General features: G+C 36.0%; 1 long non-coding RNA gene across 1 annotated transcript in view; it reads right to left on the bottom strand.

The window, feature by feature from the left end:
* The window catches only part of LOC123002096 (uncharacterized), a 268148-nt gene extending 257759 nt beyond the window's left edge, over positions 1–10389 (bottom strand). The window contains exons 1-2 of the long non-coding RNA XR_006411645.2: positions 10138–10389; positions 6248–6331 (exon numbers count right to left, since the gene is read on the bottom strand). This is a non-coding gene — a long non-coding RNA (uncharacterized LOC123002096). The remainder of the gene's footprint in view (positions 1–6247; positions 6332–10137) is intronic.
* Between the last annotated feature and the right edge of the window lie 11311 nt (positions 10390–21700).

Here is a 21700-nt window from a genome sequence, read left to right as displayed (position 1 = left end):
TCGGGGTCCCTGCTCAGTAGAGAGCCTGCTTCTCCCTCTCCTTCTGCCCCTCCCCCTGCTTGTATGTGTGCGCGCGCTCTCTGTCAAAAAAATTTAAGGAGTGGATTAAGATCATTGGATCATATGCAGAATCAGAACTCAGTTAAAATTAGAGATTATGGTAAAATGGACTTTCAATATTTCAACAAAACCGAAGGCAGTGGTCTTATTCAGGAGCACCAACTATTCTTTCTGCTCTAGATGACAACATGGCTTCCCTGACGCCAAGTTTGGCTTAAGAGGGCCATGGATGTCCCTAAGCATTTTCTTTTTCTTTTCTAAGATTTTATTTACTTAAGAGAGCGCGCACGCGCGCTCAGGAGAGCAGGGGAGGGGGAGAGGGAGAAGCAGAAGGAAAAGGAGAAGCAGACTCCCCACTGAACAGGAAGCCCATAGGGGCCTCCATCTCAGGACCCTGAGACCATGACCTGAGCTGAAGACAGATGCTTCACCGCTTAACCAACAGGGCTCTCACTCAAGCACCCGCCCCTAAGCATCTTCTATTAAGGGCACAGATGCATAGGTTGTTGGTGACAATTCTTCATTAATAGGAGTTAGTTAAAAGTTTCAAGGGCAATGGCACAGCTAGGATGGTCCTGTGCTGATGCTTTCACAGGCAGCTGTCCGTACCACCCTCCCCAGCCCCCCCACCCCCGTATCTCCACTGAGAGGTGTTGCCTCTGCTCCTGACAGGTGTGGCTACTTCACTTCCAATAGAAGTGTGTATGTTTAGTCTCAAACAGAATTTTATACAGCTGGTTGCTTATGGTCTCTTCCTGTCCAGCAAGGTATTACAACTGGATAGTGCAAGAGTTCCAAGTACTGAAAAAACATCCTGTATTTCTTTAAAAAAATCGCACTGATCAAATTTTGAAATAGATAAATCATTAGACCATTTTTGGCATAAGAAAAAATGCTTTTAATTAACCTTAATGCTGTCAAAGATCTTAAATAATTTCTTTTAAGTATGCTACACATGTCCTTTGAAACCTATGCTCCAGTGCATTTGAAGAATTATTTAAAAAAAAAGAAAAACAGTATATACACAAACTAGATTAAATTTTAGCAATTCTAACTTAGAAGAATTCAACTGCTCACTTTTAAGATAACTACTTCCACTATTACTAGAAATGTTTGAGAGCAATTATAATTCATATTTCCCTATTTATAGTATTAATCACCACTATAAAATAATGAAACTGCTTTAAAAATATATTAGAACTTGAACATTTCCAAATGTACTGGTCCATTTCACACAGCTACCTTGGAACCATTCTATCATTGTACAAAAGTTTCAGAAGTGCTCTTGAAGACTGCTGCTTCCTTTTTAGGTCGGTAATAATAGCAAGTCTTTACCATTGAAGGGTGAATTTAAATTTTGGAAATCGTCAGAAATCATTTAGAGCTAACTATGTTCAATGAAAATTGCGATCAAGCAAAGCAAAATTGCAGTATTGTTTGTAGAAGAGTTTTACAGATAGCACACCATGAACCAGCACAGTTTGATGGTAAACACACAGATATTAGACCTCAAACAAGACCAGGAAAAAAAAGCTCGAAATAGGATGAAAACTAACAGATCGCAACTCCAGCTACACTTCAGAATAAGTTGAGTAGTATTTAAAATATACAGCTACTAGGACAATTCTTGGTTTTTAAATTTAATCTTAAGTGTCAGTATATTTGTGAGAACTCTTAAGAATAAAGTTGATTCGGGGTGGTTATCTGTGGGAGAAGTTTGTTTTTTGCGAGGTAATATCAGTATTAGGTGTGAAATGGTAAGAGTTAAATCTCTTAGCTGCACGGAGATGTGCGAGCACAACAGTCAATTACTACATGGTTCAAGTTCAGGTACAAAGACACCACATTTCATCCTACTTGCTTTCCCACTTTCTGGAGGATGTCTAAGCAAACATTAACATTACATCACTGTAGTCCTTAATTTGTTGACCTCTTTAAGAAACCATGTATCTTTGGGGATGGGACATGCCACTTTCATCTATTATTAAATTACACATTCATACACCCAAACAACAGACACACATCTAAACAGGATATGTGAATCAATCTGAGAAGCACTTTTGCTGGAAGAACATAGATGGAGAACAAATTAAAATGACAATCCAGAGAAGACTGATAGGAAATTAAACACCATCAAAGGAAGGAAAGTGTTATAGGAAGTTGTGGGCTTCCACAACAAATAGGCTTAAAAATTCTTCCCAACTTGAAACTGCGTATATAACTTACTAATTTTAAAAATATTTACTTAAGATTTTGAAATACAATCACTATTAGAGAAGGTTCAACAAATTCTCATATTCTTAAGAGGACAGTTCAATGTACACATTTTACTTCTTTGTCAAATTTAGTCAGTTTATTCTCCACGTACCCTTTTAAATATTTCATATTTTTTCATATTTTTGTTAAACCTCCCCTTGCAGAAGTGAAAATTTAACATTCAATAACTCTATTTTATTTTCCTAAGGTGTTTTAAAAGTTATAGGCCTGATATATTTAGCCACTTAATTTACAAGAACATTATTAACATTCTATGTTTCTAAATATGATTTGGGACATTTCTTAAGTTTCTATCTTAGATCAAAACAAAAATATCCCCTTCATTCCATTCCTGCAATTCCTGGTCTCTTACACAGAGGAATTATCTTATGTCTACTTGGAATCACAAGAATAAAATACTTCAAGGTCACTCCTACTTCTATCCATATCTGAAAATAGCTGGTATCAAACTTGCCCTATGAACAGTCCATTACCTGGGGAAAAAAATGTTTATGTAGCAAATGTTCTCAGTCATAGGACAACAGGTAGCAAAGACTGTGATACTACGCTTTGTATGTGTAGAACCTATTTTGATGTTTTAAAGAAAACCTTCCACTTCAATGAAATTTAAGTGTCCTTTTCTTTCAAACTTTCCAATGTTAAAGAATTTGTAAATGCGTCTTTTCTTTGGACTGTGTCCTCCTTTCCAGTTCCATCTTAACGGCCTGAATAACACTGGTATCAGTTGTTTACGGTTATCCTCAACTCTATAGACCTGTAACAGTGCTTGGATCATTGTTTGCAAAGGAAAATTGCCTAATTACAAAATTGGAACATTATGTCCAGAATCTTTAGTTTACTACTCTTTTATATTTTAGCTTTCATACAGGATTTACTCTAACAATATTTTTATATAAAAATGAAGTGAATACCATGGTCCCTGTTCCTGACACTCATGAAAAGTAAGCCCATATACTATTTATCTCATTTTAACTTATTTTTCTCATTTAAATAGGAAAAAATTGTAAACATTAAAAGCCATTTTTCACCATTTTTAGTTCCATTCCAAATGAAAAAATCCTATCAAAATGATGCATACAGGTTTCCCTTTGAGCTTTTAAGTGTCTATAATAAAGAAGATTTCAAGGCCAAAAAAAAAAAAAATGTCAAAGAGTAGGAGTTTTAGTAGACTAAAAGTCTTAAAATTACATGTTTTTATATCACAGTATATGAAGAGGAAAATTACCCAGACCAGGCCCAGGCCAGCAGGCCCCAGAAGATGGACAGTTACTAGCAATACTAAGAGATAACCAGAGGCCCTGCTTGAGCAAGAGATAACCAGCCACTTCTGCTTCTGTAAACGGGCTTCCAGCATCAAGCTTCCTGCGCTGCCTTAACTGCTGTTCCCACATAAAGCAAACCACCTCCCCCAAATTAAACCCATCTACTAGCAGTCAGCACAGTCCTTGGAACCTGACCCGCCCCACACCTGCCCTATAAAAGCTCTGTAACCTGCCACCCAGGGCCCAGAATTTCGAGCGTGAGCTCCTCTGAGTTCGCCGGTGTAAAATAAACCCGAGTTCTCCTACTTCTCCAGGTGTCACTCGGTTTCTCACCAGTCTGATTACTTTCCGAAACATATATGCACCTCAGATCTGACATGTACTACATACACTCATCTTGAGCACTCTGGAATGTGCTGGATCACCTTGTCGCTCTGCATTTAAGACAGGAGAAACCTGTATATGCAAATACAGTTCATCTAAAGCGCTGGTGTGATGTTCTCCCAGTTACCCAAAAAAGGATGTTTATTTTTAGAATGAAGTTCATTTTATCTACTGTTAATTCTTTGAAAATATTTGATTATCTCACAAATAACTGGACACTCTTAAGTACCTAACATTATTAATGCTTACAAGAGAATAGTCCCTAATTTTTAATACTCCTCTCACTGAAAGTATTAAAGCGTCTACACTTATGTAGGGATATTGTAGTTTGTAATTAGTGATTTTTTTTTTTTAAGATTTTATTTATTTATTCGACAGAGATAGAGACAGCCAGCGAGAGAGGGAACACAAGCAGGGGGAGTGGGAGAGGAAGAAGCAGGCTCATAGCAGAAGAGCCTGATGTGGGGCTCGATCCCATAACGCCAGAATCACGCCCTGAGCTGAAGGCAGACACTTAACCGTTGTGCCACCCAGGCGCCCTGTAATTAGTGATTATATATACATACACGTGTACATAAATACATGTATGAACAAATGTTTTTGCTCTTTTTAGCTTAAACACCTTTATCTTCATATATGTATATATGCATGTGTATTTATGCATATGTGCTTGTGTGTACATAAATATATACACAATGACACATAAGACATTTTCAGTATGCCTCTAGAATTGAGTGCATTTTAGTAAAACACGCATAATTTTATATATATTTATAAATGAATTTATATATATAAATATATATAAAAATATATATATAAATGCAATTCACTGGCAAGAAATATTTAACAAACCAAAAGAATAAGCTATAATACTTTCATTTTTATAGAACTGTATATTTATAGTCTTTCTACACATTTTGTATCATTTATCCATGTCTTGGTATTTCATAAAACAAAGTAGATGTAATGTGCATTTCCAATTACCGATGCAGTTATTTCTGTGCTTTAGTATTCTTTTGGAAAGAGAAGTGGCACTCTGGGAAGCCACATGACATATGTCAGGTAACAAAGAGATCATTTAGTAATTTGAAGCATTTGTTTTTCACTCTGTGTCATCATCTATCCTATGAACCAAGAAACAATACAACAGATACAAAATTAGCAATCTTTTATACTCTCTCCTAAATTCCACATCCACTTCAAACATATGAGGATCCTGAGGACTTATAAACACATCTCACAGGAGTGCATCAACTGCACTCTGATCACTCCCGAGGCATAGAAATTATAACAGGATTTATCAGGTCCCTATAATTGGCACTGTGATCTTTCAGTATTTTCAATCCTAATCCAGTATTCTACAGGTAATTCTACTACAATGCTTAAGAATACTACGAAATAACTAGTACCATCTGCATTTCTGAAAAATTGGACCAGCAACCCATCGTGATGGTTCTGAGATGCCTTGAGAATATGATGGAAGCTACATATCTTCTCTACAGAAATATATTACGAATACAAAGTTGCGTAGCTACAGCAATTTAAAGATGCCCCGAGGTCCCTATAATAATGGGAGCATCTTTATGCCCACTGAGCTTTCAAGACATGTGGTGGATTTACCAGCTGAACTGTATCCAGTCAAGTAATGCTTCAGAAAATGTTTCTCTCAGAAATTTTGATCTTACCTTAAGCCAAAATTAAGCTATCCTTTGATGGCTTTCTCTCTCCTTCTCCCACCCACATTTGAACCTGCCCCAGCAGCAGACATTCACATACCAATGTTTTAGGAGAATTAAAACTCACTACCTAAAATAGTGAAGATAAAAATGGAAGTAAAAAATAGAAAACTTTGTTTTTTAAAAAATATCTGGTGAGAATTTAAAATTTCACTTCTAGGGAAAAGTTTTATTTGTAGAATAGCCATTTTAGTACTAAAATTCAAAGGCAGATTGCACAGGAGACCCCAGCAGAGAAAAGAGGATAGAAATTCCGCAAGTATACTTCTGGAGAGAGATTGGCAACTATTTACTCTGCTGGTGTGTTTTAGGTTTCATGGAGGAAGGGGTAATACAGAAGGGAGGATAAAACATGTAGATTTTGAAGAATGATCATGAAGTAAAACTTCTTGCAAGTACCCGTAAATTAAGATACTGATTATCACCTTATTAAAATTCTTATTAAAATATAAAATTAAAATTAAAAACAGAACAGTATGTATATATGTGTGTATATATATGAAGAGAGATTATATCAAACTGGCTTACATGTTTACGGAGACTGGCGAGTTCAAGATCTGCAGTGGGCGGGCTGATACGGAGCTGCAGTCTTTAGGCTGGCAGGCTTGGAATCTAGGAAGAGACAAAAAGTTTCAACTTGAGACTGAAGGCAGGAAAACCCCCCCTGTTCCAGATCAAATGCATTCAGGCAGGAGGGGGTTTCCTCACTTACAGATCAGAATTTTTGTTCTACTCAGTCCCTTAATTGATGGCCCACATTAGGGAGAGCAATCAGCTCTATTCAGTCAACCAATTCAAATGTTAATCTCATCCAGAAACACCTTCGCAGACACACCCAGAGTAATGTTTAACCAAATATCTGGGCACCCCATGGTATGACACAAAGTTAACCGTTATACTCTCTGTAACTTAAAATCTTCCTGTGCATTCTTTTGTGATATTTCTCTGCCTAACCCTGAGAGAAAAATCACCGTCAGATTTGTAAAGATAATTCCCTAGCTTTACTCAATGTATTCTTCTATAAGTTTACTTTCCCCAATATTCGTATGTTTTATACATATTGATTCTTGAAGCTATAGACAATTTTCATTGCTGTGCAGTATGCGAACGTACGACCTTTTACCAAGAATTCTGCTGTTGCTACACATTTGAAAAATTTTCAGCTTGGGATGCTCATGAATAAGTCTGCTATCACCATCCTTGTACCTTCTGATGTCCATGCAATTATAAGATTTTAACTGGTAGATTTAGTGGCACAATCATAGGTTATATGAAAAACTTGTATACATGATGTCCATGTAAGTCGTTTCCTGGATTATTTTGTTAAAATGATCCGTTTGTCTAGCATTGTACAAGACTGCCCTGTTTTAACCACAGTATCTATAGTAAATATTAATAGCTGAAAGTATGAATATTTCAGTTGTGTTCTTCCCCTCAAAGATTATTTTGGCTATTCTCGATCATTTAAATGTTCATATACATTTTAGGAGAGTTTTAAAAATCTTGTTGGGATTTTGATTGAGTTTCATTGAATCCATAGGTTCGTTTGGATACAATCGATATTTATAGCACTAAAGCATCTAAACCATAAAAACAATCCATCTATCCATTTTTTAATATTTATCGAAAATTTTTATGCAGATTTTCTTCTTAGGTTTATTTCTTGGTACCACATTATTTTGGTGATCATATATATTTTATTTCTTTTTGATGGTTAATATTCAGGAATCAATTTGTGTACTTATTTTTATGGAATAAATCATCAGAATAATAAAGTGTTAAATTTATCTGTTGAGGGGCACCTGATTGGCTCAGTCGGTTAAGCGTCTGCCTTTGGCTGGGGTAATGACCCCAAGGTCCTGGCAAGCCCCACATTTGGCTCTCAGCTCTGCGGGAGCCTGCTTCTCCCACTCCGTGCTGCTCCCCCTGCTTGTACACTGTCATAAATAAAATCTTTAAAAAAAAAAAATTATCCGTTGATTTTTAGGATTTCCTACTTACTACTATTTTATTACCTACAAGTAATAATGGCTCCCCCCCCCTTGCATCTTTAAGTATTTTATTCCTTTTCACTTGCCGCATTTCCCTGCCTAGTTCTCCAGGTGTTGTACTGAAAAGATAGAAATAGTAGGTTTGTCACGTTCAGAATACCAAAAGTTCAACATTATGTATTAAGTTTGTTATTTGGTAAAGACCTACAAAGGATTTCTGGTAGCTAGTTCTGGAGAGTGGCCTTTCTGATATCATAATAACTAAGTCCTCAGGAGTATACTTTTTTAAAATTTCAGTTAAACTCTACAGTTTTGAAACAAACAGCACACATTTACTGCACACCCTCTATACTCGGCATGTGCCTTTTGATTCACCAGCCAGGCATCCCCATTTAGGATCAAGGGATCTACTAAGAACACTCAGTGGTAGGTAAAATTTGGAGAAAAGAGTTCTTGGTGCCAAAGTTTCAGGAGCGCTACACTGGCATGTAATATCTAATTTTACTTCTAATGATGATAGTTGGTGTCACCTGCAAATAGCAACATCCTCCCTGGGCCAATTCTGCTATTATTTTTCTTTTTTAGTACTCGCCTGCATAGCCATAAACTCAGTTCTCTATGACTCAAGAGTATCGAGCTACTCGATACAATTTTATTAAATTTTTCACTTCCTTATATCAGAGTTGGTTTCTGCGATTTGTAACCAAGCATCCTGAATGATAGAACTTAGCACTTCCAGACACCTCACACTCTTGTACCCAGATTCACACACTGCTTTCACTTCTCTTCCGCCTCTGACCCTTCTACGTGTCTGAATTCATACCACCTAGGACTGCTCTTGCCATCATCCTCCTTGCTGTAATCCTTAATTCCATCTCCCTATCGCATTAGAATTGCCCCATCAGATCAAAAAACAGGTTTTGTGTTGTTTTGTTTTTATTTTGTTTTTTTAAAGAGTTTTTTTATTTATTTGAGAGAGTGAGCAAGCACGAGTGGGGTGAGAGGCAGAAGGAGAAGCAGAGTCCCCGGATTAGCAGGGAGTCTGATGCAGGGCTCAATTCTGTAACTCTGGGATCATGACCTGAGCTGAAGGCAGAGGCTTAACAGACTGAGCCACCCAGGTGCCCTGAAAATAGGTTTTCATTTAAAAAAAAAAAAAAAAAAAAAAAAAAGGAAAGGAAATATTATGCCATCATATCCCTACCAGGTTACTTTTCTATTTCTCTGTTTACCCTCATAACAAAGCACTTCAAGAAATATTCTCCACCTGGGGTATTCATTTATTCATCTCCCAGTTGCTCTTCAGCCAATTTCAATCAAGCTTTCATACCAGCAATTTTAATGAGACCTCTCTTCAAGGTCACCAATCATTACCCTGTGCTGTAGCCAATTAAAAAAAAAAAAAAAAATTCCCTGACTTCTTCTCAGGGAATATTACCAGTAACCACTCTCTTCTTGAAAAATCTTTTGGTGGTTTTGGTAATATATTTCCCTAGGTCAGCAGTCATTTTTTTCCAAACTTTTCTTGTTACTTCTTTACCATACTTCTAATTTTTGTAGTTTCTTTTCCTGGTACAGGCTTCCCCTCTATTTCTACATGGCTATTTTTCCTTTTATTTCTAATACCATGGGTTACCCATCCAATATTACTTTCTACAATACTGTCCAATTTTATTTTCGTCACCTAACAGTTATGAGATATTAATTTTTAAACCTGTATTTAGGTGCATTCATCATCCCTATTTCTACATGTTAATGTCTTAGAGCTTTACCATTTGTATTCTCAGAGACTGAAACTCGTGGCACACAAAAGCCAGGTATTTATGTACCAGTATCAACGAAGCAAATTCTGTGCCAGTTATTTGTAATTAATTCATCCTAACACCCATTTGAGAACATGTAAAGGCAAAAATAACACTGAAAACTCAGCTGTTAGCTTTTCAGTAGAACTAAGTATTTCTTAAAACCATTCTTGCTCCCAAACAATACTTTTCCTCTAAACATTTGGTTTGCATGATCAATTTTGAAAATGTTGCGTAACACTCCTCTTAGAAAGTCCCTATTCAAATATATTAAAATATCTGCAGATATAGGAATTGAAAAAAACCTTATTTATTTTCTCTGAGATTATATCAACACTTCATATTCTTTTTTAACTCATTTCTGGCTTTGGGCCATATTTCTATTTCTTTTAGTGGTTTTAGGGATTACAAAACATATACATCATTTTTCACAGACTGCTTGAAGTTAATTTTACACCACATCAAGTAAAGAAGGCTTAGAACCATGTATCTCTTTCCCTCACTTAGGTCCTAATTTTTACATGAATTATAACTATCATCATTAAAGTTCCACTACAAGTGTTATATATCATGCTTTCAACAGGCACATACATTGTCCCCAAAGTTAAGAAAAGACTAAACTTACCCAGGTATTTACCACTTTCCTTGTTTCTCCTTTATTCCTGAAGTTCCAAAATCCATCTGGTACTATTTCATTTCAGTCCGAAGAACCTGCTTTAGCATTTCTTTTAGAGCATGTTTACTATCAGAAAATTATCCTTGTTTTCCTGCATTTAAAATAACCTCATTTTATCTCATCCGGGAAGATCATTTTCACCGGCCACAGAACTGTAGGCTGACAGTTCTTTTCCCTTTCCTACAGCACTTTTCAGATGTTGCACTCTTCTTCCCTCTTTGGTTGTGGGTTTGGCAAACTGGCCGGTGCCTAGAAGGCAGAAAACCTGAAGAAAGAGGGAAACCACGCCAGATCGGTAGGTGGCAGGTCTAACCCGCAAGGGAGCTCACACAAACCCCGCTTGCCTCCAGCGGCCTCAGGACAAGATCTCTACAGTCATGCGCCAGGCTCTTAACGTTTATATAGAGGCCTTAAGGTGGTCGAGTCACGTCAACCCCCACATGATCTCAATACCATATTGCTCTCTCAAGGCTTTGGCCTTGAAAATGGCTCCAGGTGTGGGAATGCTGAGTCACACCTTTATTCCAAGGACAGGTGAGGGGTGAGGAGACTCCAATGGCCTCTTCTAGCCCAAAGGTCAAGCAGCGGTCATGTCCTCTCGATGACCTCTTCCAACAATGGTTACTGACAAGGAATCCACGGTTTTTTAACTTTTTGTTTCTTTGTATGCAATGGGCTGTTTTTCTCTGGCTTTTCTTTATTTTGGTTTTCAGTGCTTTGATAATATTGTCTGATCATGATTTTGTTGTTTTTCCTTGTGGGGTTTGTCGAGCTCCTTGTAAGTTTTGCCTTTCTAAGAATGTCATATAATTGAAATCATTTGATATGTAGCCTTTTCAGATTGGCTACTTTCACTAAGTAATATGCATTTAAGTTTCCTCTATGTCTTTTCATGGCTTGGGGCCTCATTTCATTTTAGCTCTGAATAATAGTCCATTGTCTGAATATCCCACAGTTTGCTTATCCATTCACTTACGGACAAATATCTTGGCTGCTTCCAAGTTTTGGCAATTATGAATAAAGCTGCTCTACACATCCATGGGCAGGATTTTGTGTGGACATGAGCTATCAGCTCCTTTGGGACATAACCACGGAACACAACTGCTGGAATCAATGGTAAGAGCATGTTTGGTTTTGCAAGAAACCACCAATCTGTCTTCCAAAGTGGATGTACCCACTTTCATTCCCATCAGCAGTGAAGAGTTACTGTTGCTCCACATTCTCAACAGTACTGGATGTTGTCAGTGTTCAATAAATCCATTCATTTTGCTCTGTAATAACTATTTTGACAATCATCTCATAGTAGGTAAACTACAACTAGATGAGTCGCACCAATTCTTATAATCCATTAGAGACAGGGTGGGCTGAAAATGCCCAATTCTTTGTTTTATTTGAAGAATTAAGGAAACAACCTTTATAGAATGCTTCTTTCTAAAATCAAAGGCATATATTATTATAACAGCTAGTCCCGTGTATAAAACACAATGGGAGGTAATGAGGAGGTATGAGTAATATAAAAGGTCCCCTTTGTCAAAAAAAAAAAGCCAAAAGTTTCTCCACAATCCTCCTGTAGGTCTTTAAGATCAATCAATCTATCTATCTATCCATTCATTTATTCCAGATATTCATTTTCAAAATACCATCATTTTTCATGTTACATTTTCATATTACACGTGGAAGTAGAAGAAAGCTTATAGTTGTTATTAACCAGCTTTCAGGTTATCAGATAGGAGGGCCCTAAAAAGGCAAATGGAAAGAAGCAACAGGTGCATTGACTGCAGGATAAGAGATAAGGGACAAAAGCTGAAAGCCAGTGATATTGCTGCAGAAGAGATCTGCCTGGCTCTAGGGCTTACGTTGGGGCTGGCCAGGTTGGGAGGTAGCCTCTGGGAGGTAGAAACCACCTATAGATTCTGGAGACAATTACCTTTCTGGCAGTCAGTGGAAAAGAAGTCTTTTTTCCAGAATGTTTTTCTTGGTTCCATTACATGTGAAACAGAGAAACTAATCACTTACTCAGGATTGTTCTGAAGATTAAACAGGTGTATCAAGTGGTTAAAGTGATAAACATATAATAAAATGTCATTTAGAATAGTTCTTAAATTCTTTTGTCTCAACACCTAGTTTCACAGAAATATGAACGGTAAGGGTTGTTTTAGGTATACACTGAACATTTGTAAAACAGGACTTGCAAATGTCAACATGATGCTTATAGATGCCAAAGCCTTCAGATTTGGGCTCCTTAGGACTAGGCTGGGGTACTATTTTAATTAAGATCAAGCTTAAAACAATATAGGCACATAGTTACCACCTATTACATGGCCCGGATATTCAAATCACTATCTACTTATATTTGGTTTTGTCTCAGTGATATGGACACAGGTCACAAATGGCAAGCTGCACACCAGTTCTATGGTTATTACTCCATAAAGTATTGGTCCAGAGAGCATCGTTGTTTTTTCCTTCCTTTCCTTCTTTTAAATAAAATCTAATTAGATTTTAATTCTTACAACTGGGGAACTTCGTGCAAGTTTATTTCCATATCTTGAAAAATCTGGGACTGCATTCTTAGATGACTCCAACTTCAATGGGCTGTGTCAGAGGCCTGCTTGAGATGGAGACTGCAATCTCCAAATCTCTAATTAATTACAGTCCTTCTACTCTCCCTTGTTTCCACTACACTGAACAAGGGCGTCAGTTTCCTTTGTTCAAGTTTTCACTCTTATTTATTTTATCCACACATGACTCTTAGAAGAACAAAATACACACATATCTACACACATGACACACACTCACACACTAACGCCAAGGTTTTCAATTGTGAAGTCATTACCCTAAGGAAAAAGAAATAAACTTAGTCTCCATTTACATTTCTTTGCCTCCTACTTGCTTTAGACAGAATATTACCATAAACATCTAAGCCTAATATTAATGAATAGGCCATTGCTTCTCAAAGTTTAATGTGCATGCGAATCTCCTAAGGATCTCATTAAATGCGAATTCTCATTCCATATAGCTCAAGAAGGCCTGAGACTCTACATTTCCAATCAATTCCTAAATGATGCTGATATTGGGGTCTGAAGAACACACTTTGTGTGGCAAAGGGCCTGCAGGGTCTTCCTCCAACAGTAGTGTGTTGTTCAAAATAAACCTATTGAGAAAGCTCTCTATCCTATGAGAGACTTCACCGAAGATGTAAATATAAGGCGATTCTCTTTTCTTTTCTGAAGGAAATCCTTTCTTTATTATTTGCACAAATGCAGCTATTTCTAGCAGATCCTGGTGGATGCACATTGATTGACAGCTACATGGATCTAGAAAATACCAATATTTGTCTATATATTAGAATGAATCATGAAGGACCTAGAATGTGGTATATCAGTTCATGATTCTCCAATTAGTACACCCGTTGCAGCTGAGGACTTTAGCTCTGGATACTAGCTAAAGTAGAAGATATGCAAGGAAGCTTGGTCTAACAAGTCAGTGGATTCTGAAATTCGTCTTTTTTGCCTTCAGTCACTAGGTCTAATTTCCAAATCATACCGTCCCTGGGTAAGACTGAACCATGAACATACAGAGTAGTCTTCAGCCTTTGTTGTAACCACTCATATGTGATCCTGGTCTATGTCTCTCTTTGTTTATTTACTTCATCACCTATTCTTTCAAATATTTGACAGGGACTACTGTGTTCCAGGTACTGGGGATATAAAGCAGAGTAAGACATAATATTTATTCCCTAAAGTCTCCCAGCCTGGTTAACAGGCCCAAGTTGAGCTCTGCTAGCCATCTGCCTGGAGATGGTAACTTTGCCTGGGCCCCACCAGTCCCTTTCCCCAGGGACTCTTCTCTTGTATTTCAACATCCTGGGATTCCATTCCACGTACTATGGACTACCTTGAATATTAAAACTCTTATTTGGAGTATCTTCACCACCTAATAGAGACTTCTATTGACATTTACTATCCCCAGACAATGTCTTTCATGACAGAAATCCTCACCCAATCAGATACACATTTTAATATTACATATGTTTGGAATCTCTATTTTGGGCCAGTGGCACTATCCTACGGTGTAAGCCTCTGGGTCCCATTAGGCATGCATGGCCTTAACTATTCCTGACTCCCTCTTCATCTCTATCTCTGTCACAATTAAGCCATGTAATACCAGAAAGACAAGGTAGAAGTGAAAACTGACCCTTTTTAATGTTCTCCCATCTCTGGATGTTTTGTAACATTTCCCTCCCTGTTTTTTCCTTCCTGTTTTTTCTTTCCTGATAAAGGAGAAAATCCTACTTCCTCCACTGTACTTAGAATCCTGAAATTAACCACAGTATGCTAATAGTCATGACTATATGTAGATTACGAAATCTGCATGTATATGAAACAAGAAGAGAATGGGGGAAGGGACAGGGTGAAGATTTTTGATTCTAACTTGGTGAAACTCTTCTCACTTGAGCCCTTTGAATAGTATTCTCTTACACATGCACCATTTTCTCTCTCGCAGTCACTTAACATTTTATATCATATAAAAGTTATGTGAATATATTTTATGTCTGGGTGCATTTCAATACCTTTAATCAAGTGTTACCAGATGAAGTAGAAGCACTTTGAAAGATTGGGATAGGCTGAATTTGGTGCTTATTCAGCAGGGTGAGAGGGACTTTCCTAAAGCACGTGCACACACAGACGCAAGTGTTCAGACGTCAAATGAAAGATCTTAGGGTTGGTAAGAAGCCTAATACTTGAGCTATTTATAAAGCAGGAATTGCACACATTTGCTCTTGGGTTTTGAAGAAGAAACAAATTTTTTCTTATATATATTGTATATAAGAAACAAATTCTTATATACAATATATGTTTCTTTACAGAGAATTTACTTTTCCCCTTGAATTAAAAATAAGGAATTGGAAGAATGAAAATTAGTCTTCATCATTTTCTTTCTTTGTTTTTTCTCTATCAGCCTTTATATTATTTTCTAATATTGTTCTGGGTTTCCTAGCCAATAATCAAGATTTTGAAGAAAATAGGTTATTTTAATGTCAGTTAGTTCCTTGCCAAAAATTTATTACATTTTTTTTTCTTCCTGTCTCCTTCCTGGAGCAAATCTGACATGAAGCATTTCCACAAGAGCCTGTTCCTAGAGAAATTAAGGTCAGTGAAAGGCCAAATCAAATGGTAGTAGATTTAGAAGAAAGGATGAATGGTGCATTTCTCAACTACACGAGGGGAAGCAAGTTGCATTATTCTTTCTGGGTTTGGTTTTGTTTTGTTCTGTTTTGTTTTTTACTTTTACAGAATATTAGAAAGATACATTGCTTACATATAATAGGCTGTAAAATAATCTTTAATTAGATACTCCAATTTGTTTTAGATAACATGTATTTAAATTTAAATTGGTAGTTTTATTTTTTTCTGTTCTGAGAAACATAAATGACAGCCAGGGAATCTGAAAGAACCAGGTTCGAGTAACTGAATGATTAACTTACTGCAAGAGAGAATTCAAATAGAAATAGATTATGAAGAAAAGTGGTGACATATAAAGGAGAAACCTCATTATCCCCTAAGCATGGCCTCCCTCCACCAAGGACATCATCATCATCTTATTGTCTCTCACATGTGAAATCTCAAGTCTCCTTTGACTGACCTAACTTCTCTATAGTCTACTGGTCCAGTTCTTGCAGCCCCTAAACTTCTGTGTCATAAATGTTCTTCCATGCTCAATTTCATTCAGTATTCTCAAACATGTATAGCAGAGGCGTACCATTTTGACACTACATAAATATCACTTCAGTACTTGATTTACATGCATGTAGATATCTTTTTGAGGATTGGTATCAGGGTCAAGATTGTGTTTTAAGTGGTACTCCCAAGTGATTCTAAAGCAGGTGGCCTAAAGTTTACACTGAGACAAGTATTTTTCTACACAATAAATTTTAAGCACAGCCTTCCCCAACTCGAGGTACAAAAGACCTCTCCAACCATACTTCTTAACCTCGCCAAGAAAGTTCTTTACTTCAGCAAAGTTATTCTCTTCATTCTCCCCCAGACACCACATCTTTTGATTCTAAAAATCTTTGCTGTGTTTAGCTAAGCTTGGAATGCCCTATCCTCAACTATTTGTCCGCCAAGTGCCTACCTACCTTGATAGGTGCAGATCAATCCCTGCATCCCCCATATGGACTTGTTTGATATCAGACCCTTTCAGATTTGCTCCTGTTATGTGTTATATATAAATCACTACGTATTATATATGCAAATTATTATATATTATATATATATAAACATATATATGTATATATACATGTTTTACATCAGCAGTTGTCATAATGGTATGTGCAACAGTAAGGATTTTATGGATTCATCACTTGTGTTTAAGACTTATATTGGTTCCTTTCCTTTTTTTAAGATTTTATTTATTTATTTGAAAGAGAGAGACAGAGATAGCGACAGAGATAGTGAGAAAGAGCATAAGCAGGAAGGAGAGGGAGAAGCAGGCTCCCCACCAAGCAGGGAACCCAGCGTGGGGCTCGATCACAGGACCCTGGGACTATGACCTGAGCCAAAGGCAGACACCTGACCAACTGAGCCATCCAGGCACCTCTGCATTGGTTCCTTTCCAATCTCCTTTTTTCATAATTGTCTTCCCTCACTTTAGGAACAGAAGTATGACTCTTCCTCCTCAAGAATCTTCCTATAGTGCACTGAGGAACAAAAAAACAAGATTAAGTATTGTTCTCTAAGAAGCCTCCTTTAATGAAGGCACCATCCCTCTAGGAAGGCTTCATGATTCTCCCTGGCTCAAGCATATATCTACATAAGTTGAGGCATGACACATGAAATGGAATATATAAAATGCAGCTGGGATGTTTTAAAATCAAATTCAAGTACATAGCATTATAGTGTGGGGTTGTGGGCACACTAACAATTGTATTGTCATGACATTAACTATTACATCTCCCAGCAATTGTAGAAGAATGGCTCATCTATGAAAGACAGCCTCAAAGTTACTATAAGCAAATCCCTCCTTTTCTTTTCTATATATGGAAACATTTTATTAAAGGCCTTCCTTCTTTTTCTTCTTTTTTGTTAACATCTAAAAAGTAAATTAAGTTGTATTCCTGAAAGCAGAATATATGACCAAGTCACTTAGAAAAACATCTAAACTACTTCCAATTTTATGAAATAGTTTCAAATGCCTATTTCAGCTCATTTTAACTCCACAGACAAGGTACCTCTTAAAAAAAAGAGTAGTGGATATAATTCTAAGATATTTCATTTCAGTAAGCCTCTCTCTCTCTTTCTCTCTCTCTCTCTATATGTATATCTTCCCCAGGAATAAAGAAAATAATTATCTTTAGTGTCTTTAATTAACATTAAACAAATTTCTTGAGTTAAAGAAAATTGAAGAAAAATGCAAATGTGTTTTCAGATAAACTACCATTTAGTTATTTGTTGATTGAAAAATGTCATATGATTTTTGGTATATATTTTGAGAATGGTGCAAATACTTGACACCATTGCCACATCAAATGGCTTGCCATTTTTATCTACTTGTTTATATACATTGGCTTTCCAGCACTTCAAGTATAAAAAAGAAAGACATATACATTGATACTGAACTGTTCTCCTTCTAGCAGTAAATCATATTCCTATATTGATATAAAATACTATAAAAACATTTTTAATCTCAAAGAGAAGCATTTTCAATATTTTTTGTGTCGAATAATTAACAAATTTTCTAATAGAGTTTTGTTTTTGACCAGTTCTATTTTAAAGGCAACTGCAACAATAACATAACCTAAATTATTTTTTTAACTTAGAACCTCATAGTCATAGCAATTAAAAAGTTAAAATTTACTTGTATATACATAAATATAAAAGTTTAAACCATGTATGCTTGTAAAAACTCAGGTAATTAAAAAAAGTGTAAGGAAATGCATCATTAGCAAAAGTCCTTTTTTTGGAATATTGAGCAAACGCATCAAAACCACTACTTTATATTTTTCTTTTAACATTGAATCATATACATATACATATCTGTATTATTTTAATGCTTAGTCATATCCATTTTTCTTTATTATATCCCATTGCCACAGTGAATTGTAAGCTATTTCTGGGTATGGATTTTCTTTCATATTTTAGTTTTTTTCTCTGATAATGAAAAATGTGTATTCAATAAGTTATTGTTAAAATACAACAAATATTGACCTTATTTCTAAGAGCAAATATAACAACTCATCTTTATCTACACAGAAGACACAAGATGCTAAAAATAGACACAAACTGAAAATAAACAGTACTCAGAGAAAAGGCAAATTTTTCTTCCAGTGAAAACTGAATTTTGAAATAAAGTTCCAGTCAAGCAAATATTTAATTCTTTCCAGCAAATTAACATTTAAAGCTTTAGAGAAGACTTTCTGAATCTAGAACACTATAAAATAGGAAACATGCATTTAAGTCCTTGCTCTACCACTTATTTGCTGTGACCCTAAAATATTCACTGTTATTCTCCTGTTCCCTGAACCAAAATAAGGGAAATCATTACATGTAATTAATCAGGTATCTCTTAGGTTAAAATGCAACTGAGAAGTATCTTGACAAGATTTCTTAATATTATGATGTGAAGCACAGCACACAGAACCTTAGTGAAGGCAATTTCCTGGGCATATTTTAAAATATCCCTTTTTTAGGTAGCAAAAAATGGGAAATAAATAGGTTCAAAAGGTATCTACAAAATACATAGTTGGGAGAAAAATTTCACCCATTTCGTCTAACTCTTAAGAAATTAGTTCATTAGAGATTTAAGGGTATGTGGTACAAAATAACATAATTATGGATGTTTTCACATTTGATGTGTAACACACCTGGAATGACCAATAAATTTACATTGAGTCTGAAGATTGCTGAATAACAGATCTTGAAGCTTCTATTAAAATTTGAAGTCAATACAGGACAAACTCTTTGTGACTTTATGCCAAGTTGTAGTAAACAACATGTCAACTTTAATGTGCCATTATAGACATTTGTAATCATTCTAGTTAACTGCTATTGGAACTGACATCCTGTTTTTCATTCCCCTACTGCCACATTACCAAGCAAGCTTGATCAACCTCAAATTCATCTCAGCGTGGCAGCAGAAAGATTTGTTCCCACGTGTTCAACTATCATTTCCTGACTTCTCAGCAAGAAACTAATATCTTTACCTATAAATTTTTGGCAATATCATCTCTCAAAAGTCAAACAATTATATAATTCTTATGGCAATATAATCAGAGAAAAAATTCAGCGACTTGGATGGTATCCATATTCCTTGTAGGGTCTTTTACCCTCTGGTCTGGTAGTGTGATAGGATTCTAACAACAGCCAAAAGTAAAGCTTCATTGAAACATTTTTGAGCTTGGTTCAATATACTAATCGGGTTTTGAAATAATATTAACCTTTAGTGATATTTACCAATGTCATTGGAAGTTTACATTCTTTGGAGTGCAATGAAAGCTCATGTTAGAAAGAGGAGACAGATCACATTGCCTATGAGGTTAAAGATCAGGTTTTACTCATTATCTAGCATTTTTACAGTTGTTAATCATACGTTCCTGTTGTGAAGAACACCACTTATGGGGAGAATCTTTGAATATTAAATTTTCAAGAACTCTACTAGAATTCAATCAACTCTACTAGAAAGTCACAAATGTTTAACAGCAGAGGGCAATCTTCTCTAGCAGTAGTATAAATAGGGCAAAAACCCTGGCTATACTTTTTACTCTGAAACCATTTTTTTTGGTTTCTTCACTTTCTCTGAAATTATAAATATATATACATATATATATACACATACGTATATACAATAATATACATATATACATACATATATGTGTATATATATATATACACACACAATTTTGAGCACATAGACTACCTTCTGCACTAATCTTTCATGTTTGAATTATTATTATTATTATTATTATTATATTTTAACAAAACTGTTCCACAGTAACCCATAAAGGGCAGCATGAACAGATCTGTTATCAAGTCATCCTAAGGATAATACACCATATAGTGAAGGTCCAGGGGCTGAGAGACAGAATATGCATCAACTAGAAGAAAAACACCAATAAGGATATGGTAGCACCAGTATATTCTGTATTTTGCTATGACATACCCATTTAAGCTAGAATGAAAGCTGATCCAATTACAACCAGAAGACAATCTGATAAACTTAAAAACAAATCCACTAGGGAGTTGCCTGCTACTAATAGTAAGCATCTGTCTTTAGTACACCTTGACTCTACATTTTAAAAGTCAAAATTATAGATGCATCAGAAGGAAAAGTAATACAGTCAGGAGAATGCTTGGGAATTCAGATTGAACCTATTGATCCATAGGAGGAAGATTTCAGCTTGTAACCTGAACTGAACTCAAGGCCTCTGTGGCAGTTTTCAGCAAATGAGAGTGAATTTGCTGCAGTGCAGCTCCATTTTACGAAAACATGTGGGAGCTGCTACTTTTATTGCCTTTATTAGAATTTTATATAATGTCCTAAAAATGTAAGAACACTCTCTTCCTACCCATTAATGGGCTAACAGCTTAGACAGAATTTTTTTATGTTGAGTATCAAATAATTTAATTTTTATTTATTCATATTTCTCACCCATGTTTAAATTTCATATTTGGAAGCAGAAAAATTGAGTTTTCATTTGTAACTAATGAGGCGATAAACTCAACAGGAAAAGTAAGCCTAATTTGAAAGGAGGCAGGAGAGGAATTGAGAGCACATGGCTTCTTAAAGCTGCAGGAGGATATCAGGATTAAGGGTCAGTCATATTTCTGCCAGACACATTCATGGATTGCCTTTTGGTATTTCTCAGTGTAGCTCAGCCCAGCATTGAAAGTAGTGGAGACCCACGGCAAATAGTTACAGTGATTTCTACACATCCCTGAAGCTGGCCTCCCATTTCAGAAAAAGGCATTTTCTCAGACACTCCACAGAGGTTGGTTAATGGAGTCTCTGAGGATAAAGGAAGAAAACTCAGATCAGGCAGTAGGGAAGAAAGAACTCAGATCCTGCACATCCCTAGAGGGAGCATTCAGAACCCCTCTCAAGCCGATGGGTGAACTGGACTCCTGGTGCAGGAGAAATTCTAATAGTGACAGGCATTTTTGTGAAGTAAGAAAGTTCAGAATTAGGGGAAGAAGCCAAATTATGCTCTTTTTATTTATTATATTTTATAGAGGCAAGATTTATTTTAGTTATAAACTAATTTTGTATAAATATAATTGCATACTCTGTAATGTAGTAGATAAATGGAAGAAATTATAATGTCCCATATACTATTATTATATCATATATAAATGTATAAAGTATAAGATTATTCTCTAATATATTATTTATTAGCATGTGAGGTACTCTTGCAGTAATTCAGCATTCTATGGTAACAAGGAAGAAAAAGCCTGCTCTGGCCCACTGCAACTTAGAAAGGTTTATTGATGTTTTATTGCTACAACTATTATGGGAG

The sequence above is a fragment of the Ursus arctos genome, unplaced genomic scaffold (genome assembly GCF_023065955.2).
Source record: "Ursus arctos isolate Adak ecotype North America unplaced genomic scaffold, UrsArc2.0 scaffold_8, whole genome shotgun sequence".
Lineage (NCBI taxonomy): Eukaryota > Metazoa > Chordata > Mammalia > Carnivora > Ursidae > Ursus > Ursus arctos.
This window is presented reverse-complemented; position numbering and strand designations above follow the sequence as displayed.